The 13,499-nt window shown below is 46.1% G+C and overlaps 6 non-coding genes across 6 annotated transcripts; all 6 read left to right on the forward strand.

Moving 5' to 3' along the window:
- The first annotated feature begins 27 nt into the window (after positions 1–27).
- LOC130301720 (U2 spliceosomal RNA) lies at positions 28–218 on the forward strand. Its single transcript, XR_008852073.1, has one exon. It is a non-coding gene; the product is annotated as a U2 spliceosomal RNA (small nuclear RNA).
- Positions 219–2,310: 2,092 nt separating this feature from the next.
- LOC130301731 (U2 spliceosomal RNA) lies at positions 2,311–2,501 on the forward strand. The gene has a single exon (XR_008852084.1). It is a non-coding gene; the product is annotated as a U2 spliceosomal RNA (small nuclear RNA).
- A 2,084-nt stretch (positions 2,502–4,585) lies between these two features.
- LOC130301742 (U2 spliceosomal RNA) lies at positions 4,586–4,776 on the forward strand. Its single transcript, XR_008852095.1, has one exon. It is a non-coding gene; the product is annotated as a U2 spliceosomal RNA (small nuclear RNA).
- A 2,091-nt stretch (positions 4,777–6,867) lies between these two features.
- LOC130301753 (U2 spliceosomal RNA) lies at positions 6,868–7,058 on the forward strand. Its single transcript, XR_008852106.1, has one exon. It is a non-coding gene; the product is annotated as a U2 spliceosomal RNA (small nuclear RNA).
- A 2,096-nt stretch (positions 7,059–9,154) lies between these two features.
- On the forward strand, positions 9,155–9,345 carry LOC130301765 (U2 spliceosomal RNA). The gene has a single exon (XR_008852118.1). It is a non-coding gene; the product is annotated as a U2 spliceosomal RNA (small nuclear RNA).
- A 2,092-nt stretch (positions 9,346–11,437) lies between these two features.
- LOC130301721 (U2 spliceosomal RNA) lies at positions 11,438–11,628 on the forward strand. The gene has a single exon (XR_008852074.1). It is a non-coding gene; the product is annotated as a U2 spliceosomal RNA (small nuclear RNA).
- The last annotated feature ends 1,871 nt before the right edge of the window (positions 11,629–13,499 follow it).

The raw sequence follows: 13,499 nt of genomic DNA on the forward strand, positions 1-13,499 counted from the left end.
CTTGTTGGGCCCGCCCCTTTCACGGTTATCGCTTCTCGGCCTTTTGGCTAAGATCAAGTGTAGTATCTGTTCTTATCAGTTTAATATCTGATACGTCCCCTATCTGGGGACCATATATTAAATGGATTTTTGAGAACGGGGGCCGATTTCGAAGCTTGCTTCCGTCGCCCTATGCATTGACCCGATATGGCAGTATCTTCGGGTACAGTGCACCACCCCCTTACAGGGTTAAAAAGAAAGATTCCTACTTTCATTGCTACCTGCTTGCTGGCTAGCCAGCTAGCCAGCCCTGTGGGCCTTGCTGCTGCTGCAGCCAAAAAACAAAAGGTGGTGCTGCTGCTGCTTCTGCTGCTTCTGCTTCTGCTTGTGTCTGGCCCCTGTTGGAGCGTCCAGGCACAGGACTTCTGCTGCTGCTGACTAAATGGCCTCCTTAATTGGATCATTTGAGTAGCCAGCACACCTGTGCAGGTAGGGCATGACATGATAGGCAGCTGCCTTGATAGCGGGTGGGTGCTGAATGTTCCTAATTGACAAAATAAGATTAATGCTTATGAAGAAATATAAAATCTCATCCCTTCCCCAATATCGCGCCACACCCCTACCCCTTAATTCCCTGGTTGAACGTGATGGACATATGTCTTTTTTCGACCGTACTAACTATGTAACTATGTAACATAACATGGGGGGGGGGGGGGGTCTCCTGGCTGTTCACACAGGTGTGTCATTGCTGTACATTGACCATGCATTGCTTCTGTGGTATTGCAAAGGCAAAGACAAATGCTTCCAGCCATCCATTGCACTAATGGATTGGTCATCAGCTGGCTGTCTATGTCCCGCATCAATATAGACCAAAGTACAGAGGGTTAGGCTATGCTATTGTGCACCTACCTGATGCATCAGAAGGTGCGAGGCCCTTGCTAAATTCTGTGCACAGACTTTGAGATCTATGCTTTAGACTGTATCTAAACCTGCTCCAACATGGACTGACATTCTGGCCTACTTTCAGCCGATGCGACTTGTCTGTCGCTGAACAGTCGCTTTTTATGTATTCAGCACCTATGTATAATGTTGTAAAAATGCTCTAGAAGCTAAAGTCGCAGAAATGTCACACATATTTGGCCTGCAACTTTCTGTGCGACAAATTCAGACAGGAAAAATCAGTATAAATCCTTAGAAAATTATCCCCCAGTGTCTCCATCTGCTGGCGGTATTGAATAAGCATTGCTGCACTGATGGGGTATGCATTAGACGAAAAAAAAGAAGAAAAAGAAGAATAATACGCCCAGAAAAGAGGCGAAAAGGAGAAAAACGTAAAAAAACGTGAAAAAAAAGTAAGAGGAAGAGAAGGGAAAAAAAGGTGGAAATGGGTTTAAAAGTGATTTCGGCGGAGAAATATATATATATATATATATATATATATATATATATATATATATATGCGCACACACACACATAGATATAAACGTATTCTCCGTTGAGATATTGCAGCCGCTGCTGTGTCCAGGCCCAGGAGCCTTAGCACTGTGCTGTGATGTCACTCAATACCACTGACATCACTAGGTGTAAACAACATCTCTCCTTTGCTGTGTATGTGACTATGGAGCTGTTTGGTGATGTCGTCTATTACGGCCTTCATAGAAGCAACAGGAGATTGTTGCATCCATCTTGAACCCTCAGAACTACAGTGCTATGATGTCACTCACTTCCACAGGCCTTGCAGAGTGTAAACAACAACAACCCAGCTTTGTTGTGTATGTAACCAAAGGGATTTGTGATGTCACCTAGAACCTTCACAGCAGCGACAGCTTTATGAGGAGCATCAGCACTGCTCTGCCTGAGCAGAACCATCACCGCCATAGGTTGTCAAATAACCCGGATTTAACCCACACAGGTAAGTCCAATGGGGTGCAGGCATGTCCTCTATGCTTACAGCTTCCCGTGGGTGTTGGTTTGATACCGTTTGGGGACAGCCAAGGAGGCATCTGCAGGCAACAAAGGTAGGTGTGTGCTTGTGTGTGTGTTTCCTATGCAGATCCTAAGCCCAGTGTCACATGCAAGTAGGAGGAGTAAGAAGGGTTCCTGGCAAATCCGGGTTATGGATTGCATTTAAAAAGGCCCCGTGGGAGTGCAATGGGCCCCTGTCTTGCTGCTTAGCAATAATGGTATGGGTTTAGGTTCTGCTGTGTGTACTGGTGGTTGACTGCCCCCCAGCCCAGAGTGTGCATGGAAAATTGTCTGGCAGCCTCCCTGACAGCAAGCAGTGATAGTGCCCATGAAGGGGACCTTGTTGGGCCCGCCCCTTTCACGGTTATCGCTTCTCGGCCTTTTGGCTAAGATCAAGTGTAGTATCTGTTCTTATCAGTTTAATATCTGATACGTCCCCTATCTGGGGACCATATATTAAATGGATTTTTGAGAACGGGGGCCGATTTCGAAGCTTGCTTCCGTCGCCCTATGCATTGACCCGATATGGCAGTATCTTCGGGTACAGTGCACCACCCCCTTACAGGGTTAAAAAGAAAGATTCCTACTTTCATTGCTACCTGCTTGCTGGCTAGCCAGCTAGCCAGCCCTGTGGGCCTTGCTGCTGCTGCAGCCAAAAAACAAAAGGTGGTGCTGCTGCTGCTTCTGCTGCTTCTGCTTCTGCTTGTGTCTGGCCCCTGTTGGAGCGTCCAGGCACAGGACTTCTGCTGCTGCTGACTAAATGGCCTCCTTAATTGGATCATTTGAGTAGCCAGCACACCTGTGCAGGTAGGGCATGACATGATAGGCAGCTGCCTTGATAGCGGGTGGGTGCTGAATGTTCCTAATTGACAAAATAAGATTAATGCTTATGAAGAAATATAAAATCTCATCCCTTCCCCAATATCGCGCCACACCCCTACCCCTTAATTCCCTGGTTGAACGTGATGGACATATGTCTTTTTTCGACCGTACTAACTATGTAACATAACATGGGGGGGGGGGGGGGTCTCCTGGCTGTTCACACAGGTGTGTCATTGCTGTACATTGACCATGCATTGCTTCTGTGGTATTGCAAAGGCAAAGACAAATGCTTCCAGCCATCCATTGCACTAATGGATTGGTCATCAGCTGGCTGTCTATGTCCCGCATCAATATAGACCAAAGTACAGAGGGTTAGGCTATGCTATTGTGCACCTACCTGATGCATCAGAAGGTGCGAGGCCCTTGCTAAATTCTGTGCACAGACTTTGAGATCTATGCTTTAGACTGTATCTAAACCTGCTCCAACATGGACTGACATTCTGGCCTACTTTCAGCCGATGCGACTTGTCTGTCGCTGAACAGTCGCTTTTTATGTATTCAGCACCTATGTATAATGTTGTAAAAATGCTCTAGAAGCTAAAGTCGCAGAAATGTCACACATATTTGGCCTGCAACTTTCTGTGCGACAAATTCAGACAGGAAAAATCAGTATAAATCCTTAGAAAATTATCCCCCAGTGTCTCCATCTGCTGGCGGTATTGAATAAGCATTGCTGCACTGATGGGGTATGCATTAGACGAAAAAAAAGAAGAAAAAGAAGAATAATACGCCCAGAAAAGAGGCGAAAAGGAGAAAAACGTAAAAAAACGTGAAAAAAAAGTAAGAGGAAGAGAAGGGAAAAAAAGGTGGAAATGGGTTTAAAAGTGATTTCGGCGGAGAAATATATATATATATATATATATATATATATATATATATATATATATGCGCACACACACACATAGATATAAACGTATTCTCCGTTGAGATATTGCAGCCGCTGCTGTGTCCAGGCCCAGGAGCCTTAGCACTGTGCTGTGATGTCACTCAATACCACTGACATCACTAGGTGTAAACAACATCTCTCCTTTGCTGTGTATGTGACTATGGAGCTGTTTGGTGATGTCGTCTATTACGGCCTTCATAGAAGCAACAGGAGATTGTTGCATCCATCTTGAACCCTCAGAACTACAGTGCTATGATGTCACTCACTTCCACAGGCCTTGCAGAGTGTAAACAACAACAACCCAGCTTTGTTGTGTATGTAACCAAAGGGATTTGTGATGTCACCTAGAACCTTCACAGCAGCGACAGCTTTATGAGGAGCATCAGCACTGCTCTGCCTGAGCAGAACCATCACCGCCATAGGTTGTCAAATAACCCGGATTTAACCCACACAGGTAAGTCCAATGGGGTGCAGGCATGTCCTCTATGCTTACAGCTTCCCGTGGGTGTTGGTTTGATACCGTTTGGGGACAGCCAAGGAGGCATCTGCAGGCAACAAAGGTAGGTGTGTGCTTGTGTGTGTGTTTCCTATGCAGATCCTAAGCCCAGTGTCACATGCAAGTAGGAGGAGTAAGAAGGGTTCCTGGCAAATCCGGGTTATGGATTGCATTTAAAAAGGCCCCGTGGGAGTGCAATGGGCCCCTGTCTTGCTGCTTAGCAATAATGGTATGGGTTTAGGTTCTGCTGTGTGTACTGGTGGTTGACTGCCCCCCAGCCCAGAGTGTGCATGGAAAATTGTCTGGCAGCCTCCCTGACAGCAAGCAGTGATAGTGCCCATGAAGGGGACCTTGTTGGGCCCGCCCCTTTCACGGTTATCGCTTCTCGGCCTTTTGGCTAAGATCAAGTGTAGTATCTGTTCTTATCAGTTTAATATCTGATACGTCCCCTATCTGGGGACCATATATTAAATGGATTTTTGAGAACGGGGGCCGATTTCGAAGCTTGCTTCCGTCGCCCTATGCATTGACCCGATATGGCAGTATCTTCGGGTACAGTGCACCACCCCCTTACAGGGTTAAAAAGAAAGATTCCTACTTTCATTGCTACCTGCTTGCTGGCTAGCCAGCTAGCCAGCCCTGTGGGCCTTGCTGCTGCTGCAGCCAAAAAACAAAAGGTGGTGCTGCTGCTGCTTCTGCTGCTTCTGCTTCTGCTTGTGTCTGGCCCCTGTTGGAGCGTCCAGGCACAGGACTTCTGCTGCTGCTGACTAAATGGCCTCCTTAATTGGATCATTTGAGTAGCCAGCACACCTGTGCAGGTAGGGCATGACATGATAGGCAGCTGCCTTGATAGCGGGTGGGTGCTGAATGTTCCTAATTGACAAAATAAGATTAATGCTTATGAAGAAATATAAAATCTCATCCCTTCCCCAATATCGCGCCACACCCCTACCCCTTAATTCCCTGGTTGAACGTGATGGACATATGTCTTTTTTCGACCGTACTAACTATGTAACTATGTAACATAACAGGGGGGGGGGGGGGGGTCTCCTGGCTGTTCACACAGGTGTGTCATTGCTGTACATTGACCATGCATTGCTTCTGTGGTATTGCAAAGGCAAAGACAAATGCTTCCAGCCATCCATTGCACTAATGGATTGGTCATCAGCTGGCTGTCTATGTCCCGCATCAATATAGACCAAAGTACAGAGGGTTAGGCTATGCTATTGTGCACCTACCTGATGCATCAGAAGGTGCGAGGCCCTTGCTAAATTCTGTGCACAGACTTTGAGATCTATGCTTTAGACTGTATCTAAACCTGCTCCAACATGGACTGACATTCTGGCCTACTTTCAGCCGATGCGACTTGTCTGTCGCTGAACAGTCGCTTTTTATGTATTCAGCACCTATGTATAATGTTGTAAAAATGCTCTAGAAGCTAAAGTCGCAGAAATGTCACACATATTTGGCCTGCAACTTTCTGTGCGACAAATTCAGACAGGAAAAATCAGTATAAATCCTTAGAAAATTATCCCCCAGTGTCTCCATCTGCTGGCGGTATTGAATAAGCATTGCTGCACTGATGGGGTATGCATTAGACGAAAAAAAAGAAGAAAAAGAAGAATAATACGCCCAGAAAAGAGGCGAAAAGGAGAAAAACGTAAAAAAACGTGAAAAAAAAGTAAGAGGAAGAGAAGGGAAAAAAAGGTGGAAATGGGTTTAAAAGTGATTTCGGCGGAGAATATATATATATATATATATATATATATATATATATATATATATATGCGCACACACACACATAGATATAAACGTATTCTCCGTTGAGATATTGCAGCCGCTGCTGTGTCCAGGCCCAGGAGCCTTAGCACTGTGCTGTGATGTCACTCAATACCACTGACATCACTAGGTGTAAACAACATCTCTCCTTTGCTGTGTATGTGACTATGGAGCTGTTTGGTGATGTCGTCTATTACGGCCTTCATAGAAGCAACAGGAGATTGTTGCATCCATCTTGAACCCTCAGAACTACAGTGCTATGATGTCACTCACTTCCACAGGCCTTGCAGAGTGTAAACAACAACAACCCAGCTTTGTTGTGTATGTAACCAAAGGGATTTGTGATGTCACCTAGAACCTTCACAGCAGCGACAGCTTTATGAGGAGCATCAGCACTGCTCTGCCTGAGCAGAACCATCACCGCCATAGGTTGTCAAATAACCCGGATTTAACCCACACAGGTAAGTCCAATGGGGTGCAGGCATGTCCTCTATGCTTACAGCTTCCCGTGGGTGTTGGTTTGATACCGTTTGGGGACAGCCAAGGAGGCATCTGCAGGCAACAAAGGTAGGTGTGTGCTTGTGTGTGTGTTTCCTATGCAGATCCTAAGCCCAGTGTCACATGCAAGTAGGAGGAGTAAGAAGGGTTCCTGGCAAATCCGGGTTATGGATTGCATTTAAAAAGGCCCCGTGGGAGTGCAATGGGCCCCTGTCTTGCTGCTTAGCAATAATGGTATGGGTTTAGGTTCTGCTGTGTGTACTGGTGGTTGACTGCCCCCCAGCCCAGAGTGTGCATGGAAAATTGTCTGGCAGCCTCCCTGACAGCAAGCAGTGATAGTGCCCATGAAGGGGACCTTGTTGGGCCCGCCCCTTTCACGGTTATCGCTTCTCGGCCTTTTGGCTAAGATCAAGTGTAGTATCTGTTCTTATCAGTTTAATATCTGATACGTCCCCTATCTGGGGACCATATATTAAATGGATTTTTGAGAACGGGGGCCGATTTCGAAGCTTGCTTCCGTCGCCCTATGCATTGACCCGATATGGCAGTATCTTCGGGTACAGTGCACCACCCCCTTACAGGGTTAAAAAGAAAGATTCCTACTTTCATTGCTACCTGCTTGCTGGCTAGCCAGCTAGCCAGCCCTGTGGGCCTTGCTGCTGCTGCAGCCAAAAAACAAAAGGTGGTGCTGCTGCTGCTTCTGCTGCTTCTGCTTCTGCTTGTGTCTGGCCCCTGTTGGAGCGTCCAGGCACAGGACTTCTGCTGCTGCTGACTAAATGGCCTCCTTAATTGGATCATTTGAGTAGCCAGCACACCTGTGCAGGTAGGGCATGACATGATAGGCAGCTGCCTTGATAGCGGGTGGGTGCTGAATGTTCCTAATTGACAAAATAAGATTAATGCTTATGAAGAAATATAAAATCTCATCCCTTCCCCAATATCGCGCCACACCCCTACCCCTTAATTCCCTGGTTGAACGTGATGGACATATGTCTTTTTTCGACCGTACTAACTATGTAACTATGTAACATAACATGGGGGGGGGGGGGGGGGTCTCCTGGCTGTTCACACAGGTGTGTCATTGCTGTACATTGACCATGCATTGCTTCTGTGGTATTGCAAAGGCAAAGACAAATGCTTCCAGCCATCCATTGCACTAATGGATTGGTCATCAGCTGGCTGTCTATGTCCCGCATCAATATAGACCAAAGTACAGAGGGTTAGGCTATGCTATTGTGCACCTACCTGATGCATCAGAAGGTGCGAGGCCCTTGCTAAATTCTGTGCACAGACTTTGAGATCTATGCTTTAGACTGTATCTAAACCTGCTCCAACATGGACTGACATTCTGGCCTACTTTCAGCCGATGCGACTTGTCTGTCGCTGAACAGTCGCTTTTTATGTATTCAGCACCTATGTATAATGTTGTAAAAATGCTCTAGAAGCTAAAGTCGCAGAAATGTCACACATATTTGGCCTGCAACTTTCTGTGCGACAAATTCAGACAGGAAAAATCAGTATAAATCCTTAGAAAATTATCCCCCAGTGTCTCCATCTGCTGGCGGTATTGAATAAGCATTGCTGCACTGATGGGGTATGCATTAGACGAAAAAAAAGAAGAAAAAGAAGAATAATACGCCCAGAAAAGAGGCGAAAAGGAGAAAAACGTAAAAAAACGTGAAAAAAAAGTAAGAGGAAGAGAAGGGAAAAAAAGGTGGAAATGGGTTTAAAAGTGATTTCGGCGGAGAAATATATATATATATATATATATATATATATATATATATATATATATATGCGCACACACACACATAGATATAAACGTATTCTCCGTTGAGATATTGCAGCCGCTGCTGTGTCCAGGCCCAGGAGCCTTAGCACTGTGCTGTGATGTCACTCAATACCACTGACATCACTAGGTGTAAACAACATCTCTCCTTTGCTGTGTATGTGACTATGGAGCTGTTTGGTGATGTCGTCTATTACGGCCTTCATAGAAGCAACAGGAGATTGTTGCATCCATCTTGAACCCTCAGAACTACAGTGCTATGATGTCACTCACTTCCACAGGCCTTGCAGAGTGTAAACAACAACAACCCAGCTTTGTTGTGTATGTAACCAAAGGGATTTGTGATGTCACCTAGAACCTTCACAGCAGCGACAGCTTTATGAGGAGCATCAGCACTGCTCTGCCTGAGCAGAACCATCACCGCCATAGGTTGTCAAATAACCCGGATTTAACCCACACAGGTAAGTCCAATGGGGTGCAGGCATGTCCTCTATGCTTACAGCTTCCCGTGGGTGTTGGTTTGATACCGTTTGGGGACAGCCAAGGAGGCATCTGCAGGCAACAAAGGTAGGTGTGTGCTTGTGTGTGTGTTTCCTATGCAGATCCTAAGCCCAGTGTCACATGCAAGTAGGAGGAGTAAGAAGGGTTCCTGGCAAATCCGGGTTATGGATTGCATTTAAAAAGGCCCCGTGGGAGTGCAATGGGCCCCTGTCTTGCTGCTTAGCAATAATGGTATGGGTTTAGGTTCTGCTGTGTGTACTGGTGGTTGACTGCCCCCCAGCCCAGAGTGTGCATGGAAAATTGTCTGGCAGCCTCCCTGACAGCAAGCAGTGATAGTGCCCATGAAGGGGACCTTGTTGGGCCCGCCCCTTTCACGGTTATCGCTTCTCGGCCTTTTGGCTAAGATCAAGTGTAGTATCTGTTCTTATCAGTTTAATATCTGATACGTCCCCTATCTGGGGACCATATATTAAATGGATTTTTGAGAACGGGGGCCGATTTCGAAGCTTGCTTCCGTCGCCCTATGCATTGACCCGATATGGCAGTATCTTCGGGTACAGTGCACCACCCCCTTACAGGGTTAAAAAGAAAGATTCCTACTTTCATTGCTACCTGCTTGCTGGCTAGCCAGCTAGCCAGCCCTGTGGGCCTTGCTGCTGCTGCAGCCAAAAAACAAAAGGTGGTGCTGCTGCTGCTTCTGCTGCTTCTGCTTCTGCTTGTGTCTGGCCCCTGTTGGAGCGTCCAGGCACAGGACTTCTGCTGCTGCTGACTAAATGGCCTCCTTAATTGGATCATTTGAGTAGCCAGCACACCTGTGCAGGTAGGGCATGACATGATAGGCAGCTGCCTTGATAGCGGGTGGGTGCTGAATGTTCCTAATTGACAAAATAAGATTAATGCTTATGAAGAAATATAAAATCTCATCCCTTCCCCAATATCGCGCCACACCCCTACCCCTTAATTCCCTGGTTGAACGTGATGGACATATGTCTTTTTTCGACCGTACTAACTATGTAACTATGTAACATAACATGGGGGGGGGGGGGGGGTCTCCTGGCTGTTCACACAGGTGTGTCATTGCTGTACATTGACCATGCATTGCTTCTGTGGTATTGCAAAGGCAAAGACAAATGCTTCCAGCCATCCATTGCACTAATGGATTGGTCATCAGCTGGCTGTCTATGTCCCGCATCAATATAGACCAAAGTACAGAGGGTTAGGCTATGCTATTGTGCACCTACCTGATGCATCAGAAGGTGCGAGGCCCTTGCTAAATTCTGTGCACAGACTTTGAGATCTATGCTTTAGACTGTATCTAAACCTGCTCCAACATGGACTGACATTCTGGCCTACTTTCAGCCGATGCGACTTGTCTGTCGCTGAACAGTCGCTTTTTATGTATTCAGCACCTATGTATAATGTTGTAAAAATGCTCTAGAAGCTAAAGTCGCAGAAATGTCACACATATTTGGCCTGCAACTTTCTGTGCGACAAATTCAGACAGGAAAAATCAGTATAAATCCTTAGAAAATTATCCCCCAGTGTCTCCATCTGCTGGCGGTATTGAATAAGCATTGCTGCACTGATGGGGTATGCATTAGACGAAAAAAAAGAAGAAAAAGAAGAATAATACGCCCAGAAAAGAGGCGAAAAGGAGAAAAACGTAAAAAAACGTGAAAAAAAAGTAAGAGGAAGAGAAGGGAAAAAAAGGTGGAAATGGGTTTAAAAGTGATTTCGGCGGAGAATATATATATATATATATATATATATATATATATATATATATATATGCGCACACACACACATAGATATAAACGTATTCTCCGTTGAGATATTGCAGCCGCTGCTGTGTCCAGGCCCAGGAGCCTTAGCACTGTGCTGTGATGTCACTCAATACCACTGACATCACTAGGTGTAAACAACATCTCTCCTTTGCTGTGTATGTGACTATGGAGCTGTTTGGTGATGTCGTCTATTACGGCCTTCATAGAAGCAACAGGAGATTGTTGCATCCATCTTGAACCCTCAGAACTACAGTGCTATGATGTCACTCACTTCCACAGGCCTTGCAGAGTGTAAACAACAACAACCCAGCTTTGTTGTGTATGTAACCAAAGGGATTTGTGATGTCACCTAGAACCTTCACAGCAGCGACAGCTTTATGAGGAGCATCAGCACTGCTCTGCCTGAGCAGAACCATCACCGCCATAGGTTGTCAAATAACCCGGATTTAACCCACACAGGTAAGTCCAATGGGGTGCAGGCATGTCCTCTATGCTTACAGCTTCCCGTGGGTGTTGGTTTGATACCGTTTGGGGACAGCCAAGGAGGCATCTGCAGGCAACAAAGGTAGGTGTGTGCTTGTGTGTGTGTTTCCTATGCAGATCCTAAGCCCAGTGTCACATGCAAGTAGGAGGAGTAAGAAGGGTTCCTGGCAAATCCGGGTTATGGATTGCATTTAAAAAGGCCCCGTGGGAGTGCAATGGGCCCCTGTCTTGCTGCTTAGCAATAATGGTATGGGTTTAGGTTCTGCTGTGTGTACTGGTGGTTGACTGCCCCCCAGCCCAGAGTGTGCATGGAAAATTGTCTGGCAGCCTCCCTGACAGCAAGCAGTGATAGTGCCCATGAAGGGGACCTTGTTGGGCCCGCCCCTTTCACGGTTATCGCTTCTCGGCCTTTTGGCTAAGATCAAGTGTAGTATCTGTTCTTATCAGTTTAATATCTGATACGTCCCCTATCTGGGGACCATATATTAAATGGATTTTTGAGAACGGGGGCCGATTTCGAAGCTTGCTTCCGTCGCCCTATGCATTGACCCGATATGGCAGTATCTTCGGGTACAGTGCACCACCCCCTTACAGGGTTAAAAAGAAAGATTCCTACTTTCATTGCTACCTGCTTGCTGGCTAGCCAGCTAGCCAGCCCTGTGGGCCTTGCTGCTGCTGCAGCCAAAAAACAAAAGGTGGTGCTGCTGCTGCTTCTGCTGCTTCTGCTTCTGCTTGTGTCTGGCCCCTGTTGGAGCGTCCAGGCACAGGACTTCTGCTGCTGCTGACTAAATGGCCTCCTTAATTGGATCATTTGAGTAGCCAGCACACCTGTGCAGGTAGGGCATGACATGATAGGCAGCTGCCTTGATAGCGGGTGGGTGCTGAATGTTCCTAATTGACAAAATAAGATTAATGCTTATGAAGAAATATAAAATCTCATCCCTTCCCCAATATCGCGCCACACCCCTACCCCTTAATTCCCTGGTTGAACGTGATGGACATATGTCTTTTTTCGACCGTACTAACTATGTAACTATGTAACATAACATGGGGGGGGGGGGGTCTCCTGGCTGTTCACACAGGTGTGTCATTGCTGTACATTGACCATGCATTGCTTCTGTGGTATTGCAAAGGCAAAGACAAATGCTTCCAGCCATCCATTGCACTAATGGATTGGTCATCAGCTGGCTGTCTATGTCCCGCATCAATATAGACCAAAGTACAGAGGGTTAGGCTATGCTATTGTGCACCTACCTGATGCATCAGAAGGTGCGAGGCCCTTGCTAAATTCTGTGCACAGACTTTGAGATCTATGCTTTAGACTGTATCTAAACCTGCTCCAACATGGACTGACATTCTGGCCTACTTTCAGCCGATGCGACTTGTCTGTCGCTGAACAGTCGCTTTTTATGTATTCAGCACCTATGTATAATGTTGTAAAAATGCTCTAGAAGCTAAAGTCGCAGAAATGTCACACATATTTGGCCTGCAACTTTCTGTGCGACAAATTCAGACAGGAAAAATCAGTATAAATCCTTAGAAAATTATCCCCCAGTGTCTCCATCTGCTGGCGGTATTGAATAAGCATTGCTGCACTGATGGGGTATGCATTAGACGAAAAAAAAGAAGAAAAAGAAGAATAATACGCCCAGAAAAGAGGCGAAAAGGAGAAAAACGTAAAAAAACGTGAAAAAAAAGTAAGAGGAAGAGAAGGGAAAAAAAGGTGGAAATGGGTTTAAAAGTGATTTCGGCGGAGAAATATATATATATATATATATATATATATATATATATATATATATATGCGCACACACACACATAGATATAAACGTATTCTCCGTTGAGATATTGCAGCCGCTGCTGTGTCCAGGCCCAGGAGCCTTAGCACTGTGCTGTGATGTCACTCAATACCACTGACATCACTAGGTGTAAACAACATCTCTCCTTTGCTGTGTATGTGACTATGGAGCTGTTTGGTGATGTCGTCTATTACGGCCTTCATAGAAGCAACAGGAGATTGTTGCATCCATCTTGAACCCTCAGAACTACAGTGCTATGATGTCACTCACTTCCACAGGCCTTGCAGAGTGTAAACAACAACAACCCAGCTTTGTTGTGTATGTAACCAAAGGGATTTGTGATGTCACCTAGAACCTTCACAGCAGCGACAGCTTTATGAGGAGCATCAGCACTGCTCTGCCTGAGCAGAACCATCACCGCCATAGGTTGTCAAATAACCCGGATTTAACCCACACAGGTAAGTCCAATGGGGTGCAGGCATGTCCTCTATGCTTACAGCTTCCCGTGGGTGTTGGTTTGATACCGTTTGGGGACAGCCAAGGAGGCATCTGCAGGCAACAAAGGTAGGTGTGTGCTTGTGTGTGTGTTTCCTATGCAGATCCTAAGCCCAGTGTCACATGCAAGTAGGAGGAGTAAGAAGGGTTCCTGGCAAATCCG

Source organism: Hyla sarda, unplaced genomic scaffold, assembly GCF_029499605.1.
Source record: "Hyla sarda isolate aHylSar1 unplaced genomic scaffold, aHylSar1.hap1 scaffold_1134, whole genome shotgun sequence".
In the NCBI taxonomy this organism is placed as follows: domain Eukaryota; kingdom Metazoa; phylum Chordata; class Amphibia; order Anura; family Hylidae; genus Hyla; species Hyla sarda.